This window comes from Phodopus roborovskii, unplaced genomic scaffold (assembly GCF_943737965.1).
Source record: "Phodopus roborovskii unplaced genomic scaffold, PHOROB, whole genome shotgun sequence".
NCBI classification, from domain to species: Eukaryota; Metazoa; Chordata; class Mammalia; order Rodentia; family Cricetidae; genus Phodopus; species Phodopus roborovskii.
Window position 1 is genome coordinate 913,542 of NW_026126539.1, and position 23,641 is coordinate 937,182.

A 23,641-nucleotide genomic window follows, 5' to 3' on the forward strand; every position below is an offset into this window, starting at 1 on the left:
CTTCTTGGGTTAAAACAAGAAACTTGTCTGATACATTGACTCACACCTATATGCTCAGCACTTGGGTGGTTATGTATGGAGATTTTCTATGAGTTTGAGGCCAGCATGAGTAGTTACTGAATTCTGTGCTAGCCTAGATTATAAAATGAGGCTCTGTCTCAACAACCAAAGATGAGCTCTGCAGATTGTTACTATTTCTCATTAAAATCATCCTAGAGAAATTTGTCAACTATATTTTAAAAGTTGACCAGAAAAAAAGTCTTTATCTTTCTGAATGAATGCTAACAGTAGCTCTCCAAGTCCTTAGTAAAGTGATCATTTGTAGTGAGATAGTCCTTCTGTGGCACTGACCACGCCCATTGGGGGTGGAGCCATGGGCAGAAGTGACCTGTGGAAGGAGGTCGGAGAGGGCCAGGAAAGGTTAAACTATCACAACTATTATTCTCTCTTCCTAGTTAGATATATTAGGTACTAGACTTACGTTTTCCAGCTTAGGACAACTCTATTGTAAACTCCATTATGCCCTCACCCTAGGACTAGATATATAGGTCATTTTGTTCTCGATTTTCCTTTTCTTGGAGCACACTTGTTATTCACTGTTTTGTATATACTTTTGTATTAAGCCTAAATCTTTTCTTTAGACTAAAAGGGGAATTGTAGTGAGATAGTCCTTCTGTGGCACTGACCACGCCCATTGGGGGTGGAGCCATGGGCGGAAGTGACCTGTGGAAGGAGGTCGGAGGGGGCCAGGAAAGGCGCTCTCTTTCTGGCATGACTCGGACAGGAGAGGATCGGGTTGAATTTCCTGGTGTTCATCTGTCTAGGTTGTAAGTTATTTCTCCCTAAATAAACATCTATTTGACCTATTTGTTTATCCTGATCCTTATCGCAATAATCATTAGTCCAAAGTGTTCAAGAGAAAGTTACAACCCCAAAACGCCAATAATCTTATTTGGTCCCTATGCACTGACCTAAACAACAAGGCCTGTAATACATGCCAAGCTTCTGCCACATCACAGCCAGGACCTAGACATGCTGCTGCTGGCATCTCTGGATTATTAATTATGTTACTTTCCTGTTCTGGGATTTTTCTTATTTTGGGGGTCGATCACCCAGTTCCCAAATAAATACACAGAGACGTATTCATACTTATGAATGCCTGACCTTAGTGTGGCTTATTTCTTAACTTAAATAGTCCTATCTACCTTTTGTTTCTGGGCTTTTACTTTTCTCTATTCCATATACCTTTATTTCTTACTCCATAGCTGGCTATGTGGCTATGTGGCTACTCCTGGCATCCTCCTCTCCTTATCCTTTCCTTGTTCTCCTCTTTTCTCTTATTCTTCTTCTCCTATTTATTCTCTCTGCCTGGAAGCCCTGCCTAACCTTCTTCTACCTAGCTACTACCCATTCAGCTCCCAATCAGGTGTTTTAGTCAGGTAAAGTAACACAGCTTCACAGAGTTAAACAAAAGCAACATAAAATAATGCAACACAACTTTGCATCATTAAATAAATGTTCCACAGCATAAATGAATGTAACATGTCTTCAATTAGTATTCCATGACACTCTCCATCTTTTCTTTGGACCAGTAGTAGACTTGAATAAATTCACATTTATAACACACATTAGAGAAACATGAACTAATTGAGATAATAACAGATGCTTTGTCAGTGGCCCTAATATTGTGAAATGCACATTAGGTATTGTCAGCCATTATTATTTTACTCATGCTTTAATTCTTTGCTACACTGGAAATAATGTATTAGGAAGAACAATAGGTATTGTATGCAAGCTATGTAGGGTCACAAACATAGTCAGAACACCCTGCTTAAGAAAGTATGCATAGGGATTAACAAGAGGAGGCTCAGTCCTTAAGGGTTTGTGTCAATCAGTTCAAGGAGAAGCATCACACAGGGGATGCTGATTAGCCTACTTTTAATCAGGTTTCCATCCCTTAGCTAGGGAAGGTCAAAATGCTTTATTAATAGCACTATTAATCTTGCACTAGTGAAGAAGTGCTTATTTTTTTAAAAAAAGATGTTTCTTTTCAAACAAACAAAAATAAATAAAGGCAAAACAACATACTGAATGCTCAAGAAAATGTGAATCATGGTATATTAGGATCTATTCCTAATTTTTTTTTAATTCTACAAAATGTTTTATGGATGCTCACACAAAATCCTTGACAGGCTTGTGGTGGAAGCTAGATAAGGAGAATCCTCTAATGCAGGCAGTTTTGAATCTTGCTGAGTAAGCAAGGAGAAGCCACTGATGTGTACTTACACTGAGATGATATGATCAGATTTGTGTTGTTGTATTTATATGCTTAACCACTGACGGAAGTGTGTGGGATGGGTTAAAACAGTAAGCCACAGGAAGTAGGAAACTTAGATAAGCAATTGGCAGCAGTTTAGTTCAGAAAATTATTTAAAAACTAAGACAACAGGAATATAACTCTGTCTTTAATCACTGGAGGAAAGGGCAGAGTTCCACAATGTCAAAAGACATATTTAGTTGTCACAACTTATAGGTTGTTGTGCTACATGCATCAAATGGTTAAGCCCTGAGATGCTTCTAAATATCTCAAAGTCCCAAGGGCACGATCCAAGAATCACTTTGTCCATCTGTCCAAATAACAACCATATTAAAGAAATTCCAATTCTATGGGCCATCAATGCGGTTTGGCCATCACTGATTTTGCTGACCTATCTCACTCTCAATTGAGGTCAACCTACTGGTTCATACACTTGCAGCCAGCTAAATCTCTATGGTGACTAAGTTGGCACAACACTTTGCCAATCTCTGTGGCTTCTCATCCCCCTGCAGACTAACCGGAGTTATTAATATGATAGAGGTAGGGCTATAAGAGAACAAAATGAAAAGTGCAAGGACTATTTAGACCACCTTAAAAACTACACACTGCCATATCAATGTCATTCTGTGAGCCAAATCAAGTCCTGAAGTCTTTCCAGATTTTAAAAAGTAGAGAAATATATAATACTTCTTGATGCAAGATTAATTGAATTTGTGGTCATTTTGCAATCTACCACAGAATCAGATTCTTGAAGTACAAGGATGTAGAGTCAAATAGTAGATGGGAGCTAGTATTAAGAGAAAGAGGGGGAGAGAGAGGGAGAGAGAAGAAGAGAGAGAGGGATAGAAAATTGAAGCTAAAACAATACTGAACAAGCCAACAATTGTAATCAATTTACGTGTCCATCAATGGAATAAAATCTGGTATGTATGTAAATAGGCTATTATTCATCTATGAAAAACAATGGAATTCTCTTTTTGCAGCACCATTGAAGGACTTAGATGATAATATATTGTACAGGCTTCCTTTGTGTAATGAAGAACACTCTAACCAGAAGTAACTTATGGAAAGAAAGTTTGTTTATTTCACCTTATAGTTCCAAGTCACAATATATAATTGACAGAATTCAAGGCTGGAACTCAAGAAAGGATTGCTTGAAAGGATTACTTTGAACCACAGAACTCATTCCTAACCAGGGAAGTATAGCAGAAACCATGTTTGATGATCCAGGATCACCTATTCAGAAAATGGTAGAGCAATTTAGTGGGTCAGCCTCTTCTACATCAATCAAGGCAATCAAGACAATATCTCATAAATATATCCATAGCCCAACCTGATAAAGACAATTACTTAATTGAGACTCATTTTCAGGTGATTCTATGCTTCTATTCTGTACAACAGAATATTTTAGGACGTATGTTAAATGAATTAAATATATCAAGCACCAAAAGAAAAATACTACATATCCTTCCTTCTATGTGGAAGTTGAAGAGCTGATATTTGTGATGGTGAGTTTAACAGTACAGACCTGGTCCCCTTCCCAGGCTTAGGGAATGAGCATCTTTGACGATAGCACCAGGGATTTGAAGATTTAGCAAGCATGTACATAGGTTATGATATTCAATCATTTAAGAACTTTTGGATTAAACTTGAATAAGTTCAGGTGGGAGAAGTAGTCACATTTCTTCCATCTGAAATTTTGACAAATGGTGAAGGTTATCCAAGTTTTTTAGTTATTAATTTATTAATTTCATGTTCAAAGTATAAGGAAAGGTGGCTAACACACATGGTTGGGAGTCTAAATGACATCTGTAATTACTTAACATAATTATTGAATCACTTTCCTGTATGAAGCATTGGATTAGGCTGTGGAGAAATATAGATGGGCAAGAGAGCCTGATTGGCAAGGGATTTACATCATACAAGAAGACAAAGTATCTACACAGTGTGATGGCAGCCATGCTGGTTTCTCCACACAGAACTGAAATGAGAGCTAAGCTGTACTACCTACCTTTGCAGCATTCAAATCAGCATGCTTGGAATGTGTGACAGAATATATAGACCAAAGACTCAGCTCTGTGAGTTCCCACACATTACACATCTCTTAGAAACATTATATGACCTCTTCTCGGCACTGTGACTTAGATTGCTACCATTCTAGATTATGTGGGGTATTTTTTTTTAACTTAATGTAAATTGAATGAAGCAGTATGTATTCCTGTAAACCAGGTTGTCAGACTGGATTATTCAATAAGCTTTGATTAGTTCTATTGCAACTTGCAGGGCTTTCTTCATTGTTCTGAAGCCTTCCATTATGTGACAATTTAAGTGCTGATGGTCCACAGGACTAAAAACACAGGGTTAGATACTTGTCCAGATTCCATGTTTGGGTCCTTACTTGTATCCTTGAAGTTAGAAGGTACACCTCACTGAAAATCCTTTCAATATTTTGTACCTGAAAAATATTTTTAGATCTCCTGAATTTTATTTGATGCAAATGGAACATAGTCCAGGATCAAAAAATAAATTATTTGAGCAGAAAATATGAAACATTTTAAGATTCACCTACCTCCACAGCTGTAGGCTGTCTGCTCAAAGTCAAGGGTCTCTGTCAGTTCTCTCAATAGAGGACTTTTCTGAAAAGCTCTGTTAGGTGAAACCTGAGGACTGGGTTCTATGGGAGATTATTCTTATTTTATTCTGTTTATTTGTTTGTTTTAAATCAGGGGGCCCGTAGTATCTAAAGGAATAGTTGTCAATGCTGAGGATTTGATTCTCAGATAATGTTATACCTGTGAGACTCTGTAAGTCTCAATAAAAAAAAAAATGTATTTTTAAAGTAATTTCAGGGGAAAATACTTTACAATTGCTCTAGATAGAGAGTTTTTTTCCAAGCCAAACTGTACCCAGCTTTACTGAAGACACTTTTCATAAACAGTCATGGTATTTCAGGCAAAACATGGGAAGCCAATCATTAATAGTGCACAAAGACTTCCAAACATCTATCCTGTGTGGACCATTAAGATCAGAAACCTACTATAACATCCAATAATGTCTTCCTTTGCTGCTTTGAAATGGGAAAATTCAGAATGAGGGTTGGCATTTCACATTAAAAATGTTGTTTTACAGCTTTTCCCAAGCCAGACCTAACTTTCAGGGAATAGAATTGATAGGGCATAATTATCAACTGAAAATCCACAGTCATTTAGAAAAGAAACCTCTGCTCTTTGAAGGAGCACTCAGTGATGTCACTGCACAGTTCAGATCATTCAATAGACTGGTGAAACCAAACTTAGGAGTCCAGATCCCAATAGGTCACTAGTTTTAAGGAAGCTAAGTCTATGTCAATGGTAGGTGAGGAATAGGATGCAAAAAATGAATTTAGAGTTTTCCCATACCCCAAAGCATTTTATGCTGTGGTGACCACTTACATCAACACCTGAACATCTCTCCTGGGAGCCAAGATGAGTCTTTCAAATTCAGCAGGAAAAGGTGTTCTTCCCTTATCGAAATTGGAAAAAAATTTGTTTGTGACATTTGTTCCTTTCCCCCAAAAAACAATGAATTGTTCTGTGTGCTAACAATGTAGTTTAAAAAAAAAACAGTAAAATAACATTCTGCATTTTATATAGAAATTATTTAAAAACACCATTTCCTTCCTCAGAGTCATCAGGAGACATGGTTATCAATAATAACACACTTGGTTTGGCATGTCCAACAACTTTGGCTCTCTCTCTGTGATGGGTCTGATTTTGTGTCTCTGTACTCTGCAGAATAATTTACATCCTTCCAGCATTAGCTTTACCCCTTCCATATCTTGTGCTCCTTTTCTCCCTTCTTTGCAGAAGCCTTTTGGGGCTTGGACTTTTCCTTTTGAGGAGCAGGTTTAGCAGGCATCCTTGGAGATCTTGTCTGTGGCTCATCCTTTGCCTTAGCTTTATCTCCTTTAGCATCCCAGGGCTTCACAATTTTTTTTTTTTTTGCCCATGGCTGTGGAGGTTTGGACATGCAAGTGCTGGAGGCAGGGATGCCATAGAGTGAGGCTTTGGTCTGTCCTGGGGTCATTTTTCTCTTCTTCCTTGATAGAAGTCTTAAGACCATGACCCAAAGTGACAAGATGTTCAACATTCTAAATTAAGGCTGGTATCATAGCCTCAATTTCCTTGTCAGACAAGTCCCAGCACTCTTAGGCATACACTCAAAAGATGCACACTCATACAACAAGGACATCTGTTCATAGCAGCAATATTTGTAATAGCAAGTACCTGGAAGCAACCTAGATGCCCAACAACTGAAGAATGGATAGAGAAAAGGTGGTACATTACACAATGTGGGGGAAAAAAACAATGAAATACTGACATTGCAAGCAAATGGATAGAACTGGAAGAAACAATCCTGAGTGAGGTAACCCAGTCACTAAAAGAAGAACATAGTATGTACTCACTCATATATGGATATTAGACATAGAGCAAAGGACTACCAGCCTACAGTCCACACTGCAAGAAAAACTAGGAAAAAAGAAGGACCCTAAGAAAGACATACATGGTCCTCTGGAGAAGGGATTAGGGACAAGATCTCCTGAGCAAATTGGGAGGAGGAGAGAGGGAGGAAAGAAAAGGGGAGTAGAGGAGGGGGGAGGAAAAGGTGAGGGATCAGGAAGACTGTCAGGGGAAGAATAGAGGAAAGCACAAGATACCTTAATAGAGAGTATCTCTATTAAGGGTATCTTTATAGACTTAAAGATAAATCTGGCACTAGGTAAATGTCCAGCAATCTATAAGGATGACCCCAGCTAAGAATCCAAGCAATAGGGGAGAGGCTACCTTAAATACCCTTCCCCTAAAATGAAATTAATGACTACTTTAAATGCTATCCTAGAGCCTTCGTCCTATAGCTGATGAAAGCAGAAGTAGACACCCACAGGGATGCACTGAGACATATTCCTGTAATTCAGATGTAGAGAACGAGGAAGGATAAGCAAAGGACTCAAGACAGTGCTGGAGAAACCCACAGACATAGCTGACCTGATCTAATGAGAGCACATGGATGTCAGGTCATAAAGCTGGGAAACCAGCATTGCACCAAACCGAGCCCACTGAATGTGGGTGCCAGTTAAGAGGCATGGGCAGTTTATGGGACCTCTGATAGTGGAACCAGTGTTTATTCTTAGGGCACAAATGGACTTTGGGAGCCCATTTCCCACAGAGAGATACTATTTCAGGCCAGATACAGGGAGAAGGGCCTAGGCCCTTCCCCAAATAATGTGACAGACTTTGATGATACCCCATAGAAGGCCTCACCCTTCCTAGGGAATGGATGGGGGGATTGGTAGGAGGCATGGAAGAATGGTAAGGATAAGGAACTGGGGTTAATATGTAAAATAAGATTGTTTCTAAATTAAACAAATAAATTTATTAAACAGGCAAAACTAATACACATAAAATAAAAATAGTTCTTTAAAGCGGTATATCTCAACCTTCCTAATGCTTCAGACCTTTAGTACAGTTCTGAATGTTGTGGTGACCCCAGCCATAAAATTATTATCATTGCTACTTCATAACTGTAACTTTGCTACTGTAATGAAACATAATGTAAATATCTGTGTTTTTTTCTCCATTTCTATGGGGGAGGGGTTTCATGACACACAGGTTGAGAACTGATATTTGAAAGAAAGAGAGAGAGAAAGAAAAGAAGGAAGAAAGAAAGGAAGGAAGAAGGAAGGAAGGTAGGAAGGAAGAAAAAAAGAAAGAAAGGATCTTGTGGCTCGTAGTTGAAAGACACAGTCTGTAAGGTGTTTGGTTTTTCCTCCCGCCGCCTGGTCTGGCCCCGCTGCCGCGCCAGCCCCAAATAACACACAGAGGCTCTGTATTATATATAATTCTGTTGGCCAGGTACTAGTTTGTTATTGGCTAGTTTTGTCTTAAGTATTAACCCATTTCTGCTGATCTATGTATTTCTCTTACCGGGGAGCCGGCCAGCATTCTGCTTTCTCCCAACTCTCCATCTTGGCTCTCCCTACTACTTCCTCTTTCATCCTTGTCTCATAGTCCCTCCTATCTGCACAGTTCAGATCATTCAATAGACTGGTGAAACCAAACTTAGGAGTCCAGATCCCAATAGGCCACTAGTTTTAAGAAAGCTAACAGTGCTTTATTCATTAACCAGTATGATAAACATATACAGAATGACATCTCCCATCAACAGTCCATCATGGCAGGGAAGTCACAGTGGCATGAGTTTGAGGCAGCAGACCATGCAACATCAACAATCAGGAAGTAGAAGGAAAGGAATCCTGACTATCAGCTTGATTTTTCCTTTTTTATTTGGTTTGAGACACTAGTGCATGGAGTGGTTACTACTTCAGTTAACTTAATCTGGAAACTTTTTCACAGATATACCCAGATTCTGTTTTTGCAGTGATCCTAAATTTCATCAAGTTTACAAAATAACTACAACCACAAGTAGTTTCCAGATGCTGGGAAGGGCAGAGTGTGTGAGTAAAGAGGATAACTGGGGGAGGGGAGGGTGAATAGAGCCAGTTTGATACAGCACAGAGTATCTTATACTGAAAGTGACATATCCATCTCATAGGCCTGTGTGTTTGAACACTTAGAATTCGGTGGCTAGTGCTTATTAGGGTGGTTGTGGAACTTGTAGGATCCAGCTAGAAGCTAGACAAAGTAGATCCCTATCAGTGGCCTCATAAGTTCTAGTTCAGCCTCTTATATTCCAAGCTTTCCCTTCTTCCTAGTGTACCATCATGTCAACATGCTCTTGCCTCCATAAACTGCCATGCCTTCCTTTACATGATGGACTATACTTTGGAAGCCATGAGCCAACATAAGCCCTACTGGTATTTTGTCCTTCACTGAGGAAACTAATCAATATAGTAAGATAACTTTAGTTTGCAAAAGTTCATTTATATTTGCAAATGCAAGTAGAAGCTAGGCATGATGGCACACGCTTTTAATCCCAGCATTTGAGAAACAGATGCAGATGGATCTCTGTGAGTTTGAGATCATTCTGGTCAACATATCTGGTTCCAGACCAGCCAGGACTGTCTAGTGAGATTCTGTCTAAAATAATAACAACAAAACAATAAAAAACAAAGTACAAACAGTTTTGAATGCTCTTTGAACAAAAAGTATGTTTAAGGTAATGGATTTACCAGTTACCCTGATCTGATTATTAGACCTAGTATATATGCCTTGAAATAAATGTGTACATTTTATGTGTCAATTAAAAATTTAAAAATGGGAGCTAGGAGATAGCTCAGTCAAACTAAGTGCTTACTGAGCAAGCATTACTACCTTAGTTCAATCTCCTGTGAAAAGAAAAGAAAAAAAAAAAGTCAAACATGATAGCACATACCCGTTAACCCCAAGTTGGACAGGCAAAAAGAGGTGGATTCTTCAGGCTGGCTACCAGTCAGTCCAGCCAAATAAATGTAATCCAGCATCATTAAGAGATCCTAACTAAAATAAATAAATAAATAAAGTCTCAAGCAATTTAAGAAGACACCCAAAGTCAACCTCTACCTTTCACTTGTGCACAGATACACATGCACACACATTTGCACATGCACCTACACACTCACACACACACACACACACGTACAAGAATGTACACACAAAATAAATAAATTTTAATTTTACCTAAAGATTTTATTGATCAATAACCATAGTTAATTAAAAACTGATTTTTATCCCCCCTGATCTCCCCACATAACTCCCAGAGTAAAACGTATACACGGAAATCAAATCAAGAGTCAAAAACTGGAGATCTTATAAAATACCTGTTTTCAAGAGAAGTTCCTTTTACTAAGAAAATTAGGTCTTCAAACTCTTGTGAGCTGTTTGAAGGGTCAAGCAGGAGAGTATCGTGGTTAAATAAGGATCAGGATAAACAAATAAGCAGAATAGATGTTTATTCAGGGAGAAATAACTTACAACCTAGACAGATGAACACCAGGAAATTCCACCAGATGCTCTCCTGTCCGAGTCCAGCCAGCAAGAGAGCTCTTTCTGGCTCTTCCTCAGACCTCCTTCCACAGGTAGCATCCGCCCATGGCTCCACCCCCAATGGGCGTGGTCAGTGCCACAGAATGACTATCTCACTACAAGAGAGTGAAGCTGCCCTTATACCCTTGACTGAAGAAGTCGTTGTCTTCACCTGAGTAAACAACTCCGAGAAGGATGTACATAGAGCAGTAAGGGAGGGCAGGGACACTGGCATAGCCAACCAGTTCAGCTGACTCAAGCCTGTTGATTGATGTAGTGATAGATCTCACAGCTACATCATACTTCTTTCTGAGCCTTCAAATTCTGAATCAGTTAGAATGAAAACCTACCCCAAATGTCGTACTTTCCCCCAAAGATGAAAATGCCTCACTAATGTGCTGGGAATCAGGGTGTAAGGAGAAATCATGGTGGGGGAGATGCATGAGATTAGAAAAGAAAAAAGCATACAACTAATTTGTGGGAGGTCTGAGAGCCTCCAGTGACTCCTGTGGGAAAGGACAAGTTGTGGAAAGAGATCTCACCACTGACATGTGAGTTTTCTAGGGTGCAGTGATAAGTTATAATGTTTCTGAGCCTGAACTTCCAATCAGGAAGTGCACTTGGGCCTTCTCTTCAACTGGTCCATTTCTCTAGAAGTGAGGGCAAGAGTAGGAAATTACCCACTTTCAGCTTCTGTCTGCCAGCTACTTGTGATAAACTGGATGTGGGAGATGGTGGGAAGGGAGGGAGAGATTCACAGACTTCCAGCCGGGCCTTTGAGATTTCAAGGGTTCATTTGTTTTGTCTTTGTTGTTGTTTTTGTTTTTCTCTAAACTTGATAGGAGTATTTGTGGCCTCTCAGCACTGTTGTATGTGTGTATGAAGACAATTAACCTAGGAAAATAGGTGTAAAATGACAAGAGAAGCAAGCCAAAGACAGAGACCTGGGAAATCCAACATTTAATCAGCTGGTGGAGAAAAGGGGTCTTGGTACACTGGCTAGAAATTTAAAATACAGTACCTTGGAGAAAATGAAGTATGGTGAATATTTAAAGAGAAGTGATCCAGGAATGCTCATTTCATATGTTGGAAATAAGCAGAGATACAGGGGCAACACTACAATGCACATGTTATACATATACTGAATCCCATGCCTTTTTAAGGATGGATAAAGGGCTTTGATGTTGAAGAGTTAATACACAGGAAAGAGACATTGCAAGGGAAGCTAACCATAATAGTGATGGAAGAGATTAGGTCATAATCAAAGAAGGGAGGACAGGAATCAAAGCCAGAGGAGGAAACTGGATATAAGGAGTGGGGCACTTTAGCTGAGGCTTGAAGACCAGAAGAAATCATGAAGCTGGAATCTAGGCAGAAGAGACATCCTGAGAAATGGAACAAAAATGCTTCAGAGAGTTTCTGGAAGAATCAATCCAGCCAGCAAGATCAAAAACTCCATCCTTCTATAAGTGACTTGAATAAGAGTTTCTGGTTCTACATATTGCTGTGGGGTAGACACCAGAGAAGACAGTTCATATACAGCTTTAAAGCAATAGAAAATCTTTATTAGCAGGCCTGTGACTATGCCGGGTGTTCAGAATCCAAGTGTAACTCTGATCCTTTCTCAGGTTGAGCTTTTGTGCACAAAAACTATGCCCCGGGGTTGACATTCTTAAATTAACAAGAACAGTTAGCCAGAAGCAGAACTACAAAAGTCAAAAAACAAGAGACTTTCCCATAACTGTGGACTTTGATGGATTAGGCCTTTGTTTTCATTTTGGCAGGTGGTGCTCTCTACATGCTGAGTTTTATAGCCTGAATGGTACTTCTACCATGGAGTCAGTTGTGCTAAGATCTCAGTGCCTATTAAGGTCTGGGACCCTTTTACACTTCCCACTGGTCTTAGTGAATGGGTCAAATTATGGACTCATCCTGCTCTAAAGAGGTATAGCTGCTCCTAAGAACCACAAAGTTTACTGGTTTGATACATAATTGGTCATATAGTTTAAGATGCAGGGGCCCACCTTTAATCCAATCAGGATGAGAACTAAAGATGCAGTCAGTGCTGATAACAGAGTAGTTGGGGGCAGAAGGCATGGCAAGAGATCAAGGACGGGTTGATCAGGGCTTAGATGTATTAAACAACAGTTCAACCCCCTTGCAGAAATGATCCTACAAAATTGAAGGACCCTTATAAGTCCTCTAACATTAATTTCAGGCTGCCCCTAGTCATAGTGAGTTTTGTCAGTTAATGGGCTGAAATTTCAGTTAGTTCCCATCCCTATGCAGTACAGCACAATGAGCAATATTGGCTCTTTGTGTCTGGGAATGATTAACTCTATCTAAGGGTACCTTCCTGTGGCATAGAGTCTGATTCCCAAGATTTTTCTTATTTCCCATAGGAATCTTTTTAAAGAATTTTTTTCAGGAAGCCTCAGTTTTAGAAGTCTGATATTTACAACAAAAACTCCCTTGTTTCTGGGGACTAGGAAGCCCAATAACTGGGAATGCATAGAATTGTAAACTCTGTACTACTATGTCACAAGATAAATACACATATCTTTCTTTTTCTCCATAAAACAAACTCTTAAAGTGGACTTCAGTAAGTAAAGGTCAAGATATAATATGTGTTGCTGGTCTGCAGTCACACTAACTAATACCTTCCCTGTATCTGGTTTCTTCCATTTCCAGTCCAGGCCTGAGAACAGTGGGTGCTGGAAACATGAGGCATTATTCATACCCATAGTGCAAAACACAAGACTCAGGAGGAGGTAGAGAGGCTGGGAGTGGAAGGGCCTGGGGCCCAATGAAACCTTAATTTCAAAGGCTCTATAGGCTAGAAATAATCCATTTGGAAGCTGTGTCTAAGGTTTCTGTTTTCTTGACTTATGTGTGGTGGTTCCCTTGTATAAAGCCAATTGCCTTCACAGCTGTGGAGTGGAGAGAATCACCATATATAGTGTCCTCCACATTCACTCCAGCACCCCTTTGGCTACTTGCTTGACCAAGACAATATCACTGGACTCAAACAAGGGGAAACTGGTGGTGGACTCTAAGGTCAGCTTGGTCACACAGATAGTTCAATGAATAGCCATGGAGAACTGGAGGGCCTCTTATGACATGTGGAAGGAATTGCTAGTGGGTTGTCAACTGCTGCTCTCTCAGCCTGGAAAGCAATTGGTGGTGGTGGTTCCAAACATAATTATTATAGGAGGTAAATCAAAGGAAGGAGACTATCTTTTGCTGTACTCTAATAAGTTTTGTTGGTTTCTTTTAATGACTTGTTTATTATTTCTACCTGGTCAGAACACTGAAGTCTATATGCACAATGAAGCTTTCAATCAATATCTAAAGTGTTGGCTATTAATTGAGAGGTTTTGGCTACTGTCAGAACCCATTGCTAGGGGGAGGCCAAATCAGGGACCAGTTCCTTTTTCCCAGTGTTAAGAGCTGCTTTTCTCTATATATCATACTGTGGACATGCTTGGCAGTAAAAGCATACCAACTGACTCTTTGTGTATATGTTGGTGGGCTTTCCTTTTTCCCATCTGAGAGCCTGAGTCAGATCAATCAGTTCTGCTTTCTGGGCTAAAGTACCTGACTTGAGGCCAAATTGTTTCAGTTAAAGTATCCACTTCAGCTCCTATGTACCAGGTTTCATTTTTCATCTCATGGCAGTCATGTACAAACACCTTCTCATCAGGCAAGAACGTGGCCAAATTGGTGGCAGTGGGCTTCTCAAACTAGACTTAAGGGTGGGCCATGAGTAGGGTCTGATACTGGGTCACACTGTAATTAGACAGCCAGTCTCTGGTGCTCCTTGCAGGATGTCCTCAGCCACACAGTGGTGTTTTGTGAATGTAAGATCTTGACCCAGAGTTAACTTGTTTACTTTCCTTCATTAAACTAGCACACACAGCTCTTAGACAGGTAGGAAAACCTGTAGCTACAGGTTCCTGTTTAGACAGGAACATGAGAGGGTGTTTCCATGATCCCAAAGTTTGGATTAAAAGCCCTGTTGTATTTTGTTTCATGGACAAACAAATGAAAAGATTTTTGAGGCAAAGTCAGAGCTGTTTTGAAAGCTTCAAATGCCTCTTCTTTAATTTCAGTCCAGATTGCAGGCATATTGCTCCCCTTTGTGCAGGTTTATAGTAGTCCTGCTATGTCCACAAACTATGGTATCCTGAGTGCAATATCCAACTGCACTTAGGAACTCTTGAACCTGTCCCCTTATTCTTTAGTGTTGAGATCTGACACATGACAACAATCCTACTCTGAGACAGGATTCGTTTTCCTCCCTTCAGCTGGTAGCCATGACAGGTAGCTTTCTACAAAGCTGGGCTTTCTTAGCTAACATACATTCTATAGCACAAGGTTTGTAACTCTTGCAGCAGTCCTATATGTCTCTTTTATAATCTATTTCCCCAGGAAATCTCTATCAGAAAGGCAGGAAATCTGCATTTATTGTCTTTAAGTCCTGGGCCAACCTGGTCCAGGTATGTTGCCCTCTATAACGTCCTACTGAGTCTGTCCATTTAAATGCAAAGATAGGTTGACTCAAGTCTGTCAATGGGAGGTTGAAGAATGAATCTTTTGGGTTGAAGATAGTATACACCTGTTTCTCTGGAGTAATCAGACTCATGAGAATCAGAGGTCCCAGGTTTCTTCATAGGCAGAAGAGATGTATTCCAGGGTGACTCCCAGGGCACAGGGATTCCTGTCTCTTTAAGCCAGGTAATATGGCCTGCAATTTCCCATTTGTTTCCAAGGTCATTGGGTACTGTTTGATGTGGAAGGAGATAGATGAAGTAGTTAACTCAACTGGTTAGTGTTGAATCAGTCCTGGGGTTGGTTTCTTCTGAAAGAAAGTAAGGCCCCAAATTTTGCTGTGTATCTGTAAGTCGAATTGTGTTTCATCATCAGAGAGGCTGATCACAACTTTCAGTTTATATGAAAGCCTTTGTCCCAATTACTTTTCTGTTGTTAAACATCCTTTGAGCTAACTCCAATAACTGAGACCTACTTGTACCTTTAATTTTTGTAACTTTTTCTAATATCTGAGGCCAACTTGGTGGCAGGGAAAAATCTTTTTAGCAGCTGTCTTTAAACTCTTTCAAATGTACCTCATGAAAATTGTTCAAAGTGTTCTTGGTCAGTGTTGAACAGAGGGACAATCCATTCTGTCCAGGATGCTTTGCCAGGCAGCAATGCCCCCTACCTGCCCCAGAGGTGTTTTTTATCCTTTTATTTTTATTTTTCATATTTTTTTGGGGGGGAAATGGTGGATTTTGTGTATCAGGTTAAAAAGAAGACATAAATTATGAATGAGAAAGGAGTACAACTTTCTCTTTTCCTTTGGGCTCAATCCATGACTTTTTCCTTTCCCCTGGGTTGCTTAGAACAAGAAGGGATCAGAAGGAATACTCACCTGGGACATTATTTCCCCCTCCCCATGTACTTAGACGGCAGGGAGCCCTGGATGAGAGGCCCAGTCTTTCCCCATCTCCACACAGGAACCAATTGTGGTAATTTTTTAAAAAGCAGCTTGAGTGAGAAAGACATCTTATAGCAGAGTTCAAGTTGAGGTTTTTGTTCATTCATTTGTTTGTTTGTTCATTTTAATTAGGGGAAAGGGATTGTAAAAAGAAGAAAGGGGAAGGGAGAGACTATTTGGGGACAGAAGCAGTAGGAGAGAGGAAAGAGAGGTGGGGGGAGGGGGAGAAGGACAGACAGACCAAAGGAGAGAAAGAGAGGGATGGGATGTGGGAAGAGCCCTTTTGAAAGAGAACATAGTGAATAGGCACAGGTGGTGCTCTTAGTGGCTGAAGCTGAGGATGTATCCTGTCAGAACTCCAAGGGCAGGCCAGTACAGATGCCTAAATACAAACACCAACCTTGACCATTAGCAGAAGACAAACAACAAAACAAACACTCCAACTTTTAAAGTTGGACAGGTGGAGGGTTTGCTGTTGTTTGTTGTTTTGTGTTGTTTGTTGTTAGTTTCTCTCAGTGACCTGATAGAAACAAAAGGATTCAGGTTCCCAAAAGGTAGGGGTACAGGTCTTAAGCTAGAGGGTTCTTACAACAGAGAACGCCACTGATCAATACAGGGAAATAAAACTAAAAGAAACACATAGAAAGACACACAGAGTCACTCACATAGAGAAAGACACAGTAAAGACAACCAGGGGTGACCACCATACATCCGAATACAGGGACAGAGGGACCCAGTCACATTTGACATGGATCCCAGAAGTTGGATCAGCAGTTTTGTCCAACTGCTCCTATGTGTTCAAACAAAAGCTGCCTTAACCAGACTTACTTCTGGAGGTGACAGACCAGGGGGATTTCTAATTTGTTTCCTTTTGGGGTGGAGTTGTTAGGACCCTCTGAGACTGTAGGCATCAATTAATCAAAGGGAGTCCTGGGGACCTGAAACATCTCAGGTTATACATCCCCTAGGAGTCACTGACTACCACACTCTTTCTCACTCCAGGAGCTTCGAGACCCCTGGTATCTTGAAGCCCAGTCTCTAGGAATCTTGGTGGGATCTTCAAAAATGTGAGATACTTACCAGAGAAGAATGCACAGATATAGGTTTAAACCAACAGAATATCTTTATAGCTACAACTACACTGGATGTTCAGGATCCCAATGTAAAACTGAGCCTTTCTCAGGGTGAGCTTTTAAGTACAAAATCTATGTCCTGTGTAGAAATACTTCAGTTAATAAGAACAGTTAGCCAAAAGTAGAACTATAAAAACCAAAAATAAAGAAAGACAGAAAACAACAACAAAAAAGGAAGGTTAGTAGATTTAGATACTTTCCCAGAACTACATAGACTTTGATGTATTAGGCCTTTGTTTTTGTTTTGGCAGGTTGTAGTGTTTACATGCTGAGTTTTACAGCCTGAATGGGATTTCCATCATGGAGTCAGTTGTGCTAAGATCTGGTGGCCTACTATGATCTGTGGTCCTGTTACACTTATAGATCCTGCCACATAAAGCTCCATAGTCCTTCATTAATAATCTGAACAAGGTAACTAGGGCAAGGAGACCAGGAACTTCTTTCTTCCACTATTTTTGTAAATACTTTGCAATACTTGTGCCTACTCCCAAGCTTGTGCTAGGTAACGGAAGTGCAAATCCAAAGAGCCATAAATGAACCACTGCTTTGCATGCATTCTCTTATTCTGGTATTTGAATTCTGATCCCATACTACTCTACATAAAGCCTTTCTAATAGAGAAATTTTAGGCCACAGGGAAGAAGAAAAGGAAGGATAAATGGAAAAGAGTGTCTCTCAGCATTTTCCCCAAATATGTGTTACCTTTATTTAGTCTGCTTATATGTTAATGTTTGCCCTGAATAACTGAAAAGGTTGCATTATGTCTTGAGTTTTTTAAAACTAATGTGATTTTACAAACTTCTCACCACATTAATTCAGGTGTAACCTTGGACAGATTGCTTTGAACAACTGCAGCCACCAAGCAGGATAAACAGGGAAAATGTTCCATTCTGCATAAGGGGAGCCTCTGGAAAACAGGGAATTTGGATATGTCAAATGTGACATAGTTATGTAAAGGAAAGACAGAACAAGTGACATGTTTCTCTTAAATATTGATGAGATGTGTTATCTGAGTGCAAGCTAATGTGTTATTATTCTAATCTTCCTACTAAAAGGTAACATATGAAAGAATTAAATAATTTTCTCACCTGTGCTTACATGCAATAAACAGTACTGGAATTCTTTAAAATGCTGAGCTTTGAAATTCTCTTGAAAATTAGGTTTTAGTCAGGGAAAAAGAACTGGCTGCAAAGTGAAGACTAATGAATTTTAAATAATTACAAAGCCTATTCATCAATTTCCCACTCCAGTATGTCAGGGCAGCAACTCACCTTATTAGCTTCTTTATTAGTTCTACTTAAAATGTCAAAGACCAACTAAAGTAGGGTTTTAAATTAAAGTTGTGTTTTTCTTACAATATGAAGAAATTCTAGGTGTTTTAGATGGTTTCTACCCACTGGTACTAAATAAGTTACCCTCCATTTCTATTCAGATGTGCAGAGGATAGAAAACCAAGAAAAACAAGATCCATGAGACAGCCTACAGGCATACCTGGACTACTCGTGCCTTTAAATGTATGTCTGAATAGGCATCCCTTGCTCTCTATCAGCATCATTCTCTTTACACACACACACACACACACACACACAGTTTTTTAAGTCCATTGTGTGTTAATCTATTTTTTTATATTGAATGTTAATTTTGTTGCTGTTGTTATTGTTGTTTGAGACAGATTTTGTCTGTATTGCTTTGGAGGCTGTCCTGTAACTAGCTCTGTAGACCAAGCTGGCCTCAATCTCACAACGATCTGCCTGCCTCTGCCTTCTGAATGCTGAGATTAAATGAGTGCATGCCACCAACAGCCAGCATTGAATGTTAATTTTATCAAACAATTTCCATCCACAAAGTTTTCTTTGCCATATCAAGAAGATAATGTTGTTCAGAATTATTTTGCATAAACATTTCCATTAAAAAGAATAAGCTTACAGAATACATAAATCAAAATGTTTTAATAAGACATGGAAGAAAACAGAAGGGCATGATGAAGAAAAGGCTTTTTTGGCATAAATATCAATTTCCTGAATGTGAAAGCATGACTTCATGAAAACCTGACTAACTTGGTCTTGACTAAGTTTGGATTTGTTATTACTCAGAAAAGATTATCAAACTATAGCTAAATGTGTGAAATTATTAGGAAGCTATTTCTCTAAATATGCTAATTCCTTTTGAGCATTGTCATCTGTGAGAATGGATAAAATGATATGGTATCTTCCTCCCTCCCATCCCCACCCCAAATTCTGTTCATTCCCTTCAGTCTTCAGCAAGCATCTTAGAAGTACCTTATATGAAAGATTACAGGTTTCTGCTCCTCAGAAGCCTCTACAGGAAACCACACCCTCTGCCTCACCTTTGCACAGACCACACACATGCATGAGCTCATGTATCCTGAAAAGGAGCAATTTCTTATCGCCTGTCACTTATCTCTCTCCTTGTCAGTCTCAGGCCACGGGACTTTCTGTCCCTGGGATACGTGGTGTTTCTCTTGAACTTAGCACCTCTCACCATGAATTCTTTTCTACCTGGAATATTTTTTCCCAGCAGCTCAGCTGGTCCTTGTCACCCCTGTCACCTGTCATTTAGTGCAGGGTCCTCCTCTCACCTCTCTGTCCCACTGCTCTGACTTTTAAATTGAAAGAGGTTAGGTGATTTACCAATTCTGTTTAATGCTAATGTAATTATACCTCATTGAAACAAATCTTATTGAATTCTAGATTTTCAAATGACTAAAACAGTCATCTATCTCTGTGGATAATGTTTAAAACATCGTTAGTAGACAGCAGTATTTTCTAAGGATTGTCTTTACATTCTTGGAGTCCCAGTCAGAATTGTTGGACATGTGCATCTGATATACTAATTCATTAGGCAAAACTGTACTGTGTTGATTTGCTGGATGGTCTTGGATCTCTAGATTGGAAAACTTCCATGTGAAAGCCCAGTAATTTGAAAGGAGGAATGTGATGGAAATTGTTACTATGGATAAGTTTTGTAGGCAAAGGATGTCCAAGAGAAGAGGCGTCATTCCCAGATACACTAGTCAGCCATAGGTGGTTTTGCCTCCACCAAAAGCCCATTGTCAGGACAGCCTAGACATTTCTGCCCTTTGTGGCTTTGGGTTTGCTTAGCAGATGATGGAGATTTTCAAACTTACCCCAATGCATTTTCAATTTTTTTCTACTTTGAAATATTTCCCCCTCATTGGCAAGGTAGTTGTGAATGCCAAAAGGGACTTACAATGAGCACAATAAATACAATATTGTCTTCTAGAAGTGTAGACTTGCCTGAATAAAAATTTTTAATTTATTTTATGAAGATTTTGAAATACATGTAGTCATGAAATTAATCTACTCAGAAATTTACTTCTAGAAATGTGTACCAATATATACTGAGATACAAATATGATTACAGAAAATTTTATTTTAACATAGATTTCTGGAAATAAACAAATGCCCACAATTACCTAGAGTAAGTGGAGCAACCAACAAACCATCAAAATTGCCTCAGGGAGAACCTGTTATATTTCAGGCAGTCTCCCTTTGGTTTCAAACTAATGACAAGACTAATAGTTATGACAAGACTTACAATGGAAAAAATGCCAGACTTAATGGTTTGAATAATAAAATTTGTTTGTTTGTTTGGTTGGTTTTTCTGAGAGTTACAGAGGCTGTACATCCAAGATTAAGATTTTACCAGGCCTTGTTTCTTCTGAGACCACTTTTCTTGTACACACATTGTTCTTGCTGTATCCTTACATGGCCCTTCCTTTGGTGCACATCCCACTACCACTGGTTTCATATAAAGACACCAGTTATTTTTTTATTAGAGCACTAGCCTGATGATCACTTTTAACTTAATCAACTTTTAAAAGATATTATATTCAAATATGGTAACAGTTGGAAGTTTCTGTAGTGGGAATTTTGATGTAAGAATTTTGTGGACATAGTTCAACCCACATCAACCAATATCTCTAACAGAATAGTGGTAGTTTATGGGGACATTTGACACGAACCCAGAAATATCTCATAGCTTTCGAACTGGTACAGGGTATTGGGGAACAGTAGCTGATAATTGCACCAAGCTTAGGTTATATAAGAGTGAGTTTACGGGCTGTAAAAAGCTTTAAGGGCTTAATAAAAACTGTCAGTAGCTCCATGGTTGGTGACAAAGGCTCATAAAGTGGACACTGAGGTTATTTTTTCAACTGACAAAAACATATGACCTGGTTTCAAACACAGGATTTAGAATCAGATTTTGCACTTCTGTTTCTCACCTATAAATATTAAAAATAATAGCATCTGTTTTCAAGAGCAGTAAGATAATCAAGCTAAATGCTCTCAACAGTCCAAATAAGAGTTTTAAGATGAACTGTATATACACACAAGTCCCTGAGCTGTTCTTAACAATATTTTTAAACAATTTTTAATGTATATTAAAAACAATCTTGTTTTACATGACAATCACAGTTCTTTCCCCTCCTACCCTGCCTGCCACTGACCCCTTATCTCATCCCCTTTCTGGTCCCCAGGGAAGGTGATGCCTTCCATAGGGGATCTTCAGAGTCTATCATATCATTTGGAGCAGAGCCTAGGCCCTCCTCTATGTGTCTAGGCTGAAAGTGTCCTTCTATGAGGAATGGGTTCCCAACATCCATTTGTACACTAGGGATGAATACTGATCCACTACCAGAGGCTCCATAGATGTCCCAGTCCTCCTAACTAACACCCATGTTCAGGGGGTCTGGGTTGGTCCTATGCTGGTTTCCCAGCTATTAGTCTGGGGTCCATGAGCTCCCCCTTGTTCAGATCAGTTGTTTCTGGGTTTCTCTAGCCTGGTCTTGGCCCCTTTGTTCATCACTCCTCCTTCTCTGCAACTGGATTTCAGGAGTTCGGCTCAGTGTTTAGCTATGAGTGTCTGTTTCTGCTTCCATCAGCTACTGGATGAAGGCTCTAGGATGGCATATAACTCATTATTGGAAAGGGCATTAAGGTAGCCTCTCCACTATTGCTTAGTTCCTTAGTTGGGGTCATCCTTGTAGATCTCTGGACCTTTCCCTACTTCCCTAGTGCCAGATTCTTATTTAGACCTATAATGGCTCCCTCTATTATGGTACCTGTTTTCCTGGGGATTTTTTTCTCTCCTGTATTTCCCTCCCTACTCAATCTTCCTACTCCCTCAAGTCCTCCTCTCCCCCACCCTCCATGCTCCCAATTTGCTCAGGAGATCTTGTTCTTTCCCCGTCTCTGGGTGACCATGTATGTCTTTCTTAGGGTCCTTTTTGTTTTCTAGCTTTTCTGGTGGTGTGGATTATAGGCTGGTCATCCTTTGCTCTATTTCTAATATCTATATATGAGTGAGATTCCATTGTTTGTTTTTCTGCTGAGTAGTACTCCATTATGTAAATGTACTACATTTTCTCTATCCATTCTTTAGTTGAGGAGCATCTAGGTTGCTTCTAGGTTATGGATATTACAAATAATGCTGCTATGAATGTAGTTGAACAGATGTCCTTGTTGTATGAGTGTCCATCTTTTGAGTGTATGCCTAAGAGTGCTGGGTCTTGAGGTAGACTGATTACCATTTTCCTGAAGAACCACCATACTTATTTCCAAAGTGGGTATACAAGTTTGCACTCCCACCAGCAGTGGAAGAGTGTTCCCTTTTCTCCACATGCTCTCAAGCATAAACTGTCTTTGGAATTTTTTATTTTATCCATCTGACCAAAGCAAGATGGTATCTCAACAACTTCTAACAGCACTCCATCTCTATAGTTGATCTTAAATGACTCATAACAAGAGGAACGATATATCTAGATTTCTTACTGTCAATAAAGCATGAAACATACTTTCTATTTCTGTAGGAATTCTATCTTGTCCAGTAATTAAACTAGATATATTAAAGTAACTTTTCCATATTCATCAGAAAAACATTGTAACTGCTATTGAATGACTTTTTAAAAAAGTTTTATCGATATTACTAAATTTGCCAATGTTGTATTAGTATCAGATGCAGTAATATGTAATCATTAAAACAATGGAGCATAGATTTAATGTGACAGCATGGAATAATATTGATTATTCCAAGGTATTTATTATTCATTCACTAGCAAAGTGTACAAAGATACCCATAATATATTCCCTCTTGTTAAAATATATTGCGTTATTTACATTTTTATCAACTATGTGCCTTACCTTTAGAAAAAATAACTTTCATTTTTCAACATAAAATATAACAGGGCAGAACAGATGCCCTGAATTTCATTTTCAAGCAGAAACCTTGATCAACAGCAAGAGTAGCCGCCACTATACTATTTATCTTTACTTGATAAGAGCAAAGCAGTAGATAGAAATGAAAAAAATAAAGCAAATAAAAAGACAGCTAGCTACAAAGGTCAAACTCCAGGTCAGCCTTACCCCAGCAACATTCCTGTAATTTTCAGAATAGTTTCTCCATGCTAAGAAATGTTGTGACTTAGTGGACATGCTGAATAGAGTTGCAATTCTACTCTTCCCACCATCAACATAGACAAACAACATTAGGTTTTGAGCCACATTTCTACCACGAGATGTGACTCAGAATGTCTGTCCTGAAAAGTGCTCTTGAGACTTCAGTGGAATTGCATGCACACAAGGACAAAAAACCAACATGTGTTCCACTCTCAACTCCTTCAGAAACTTGTCCTCAGCAAGTCTTACAGGATA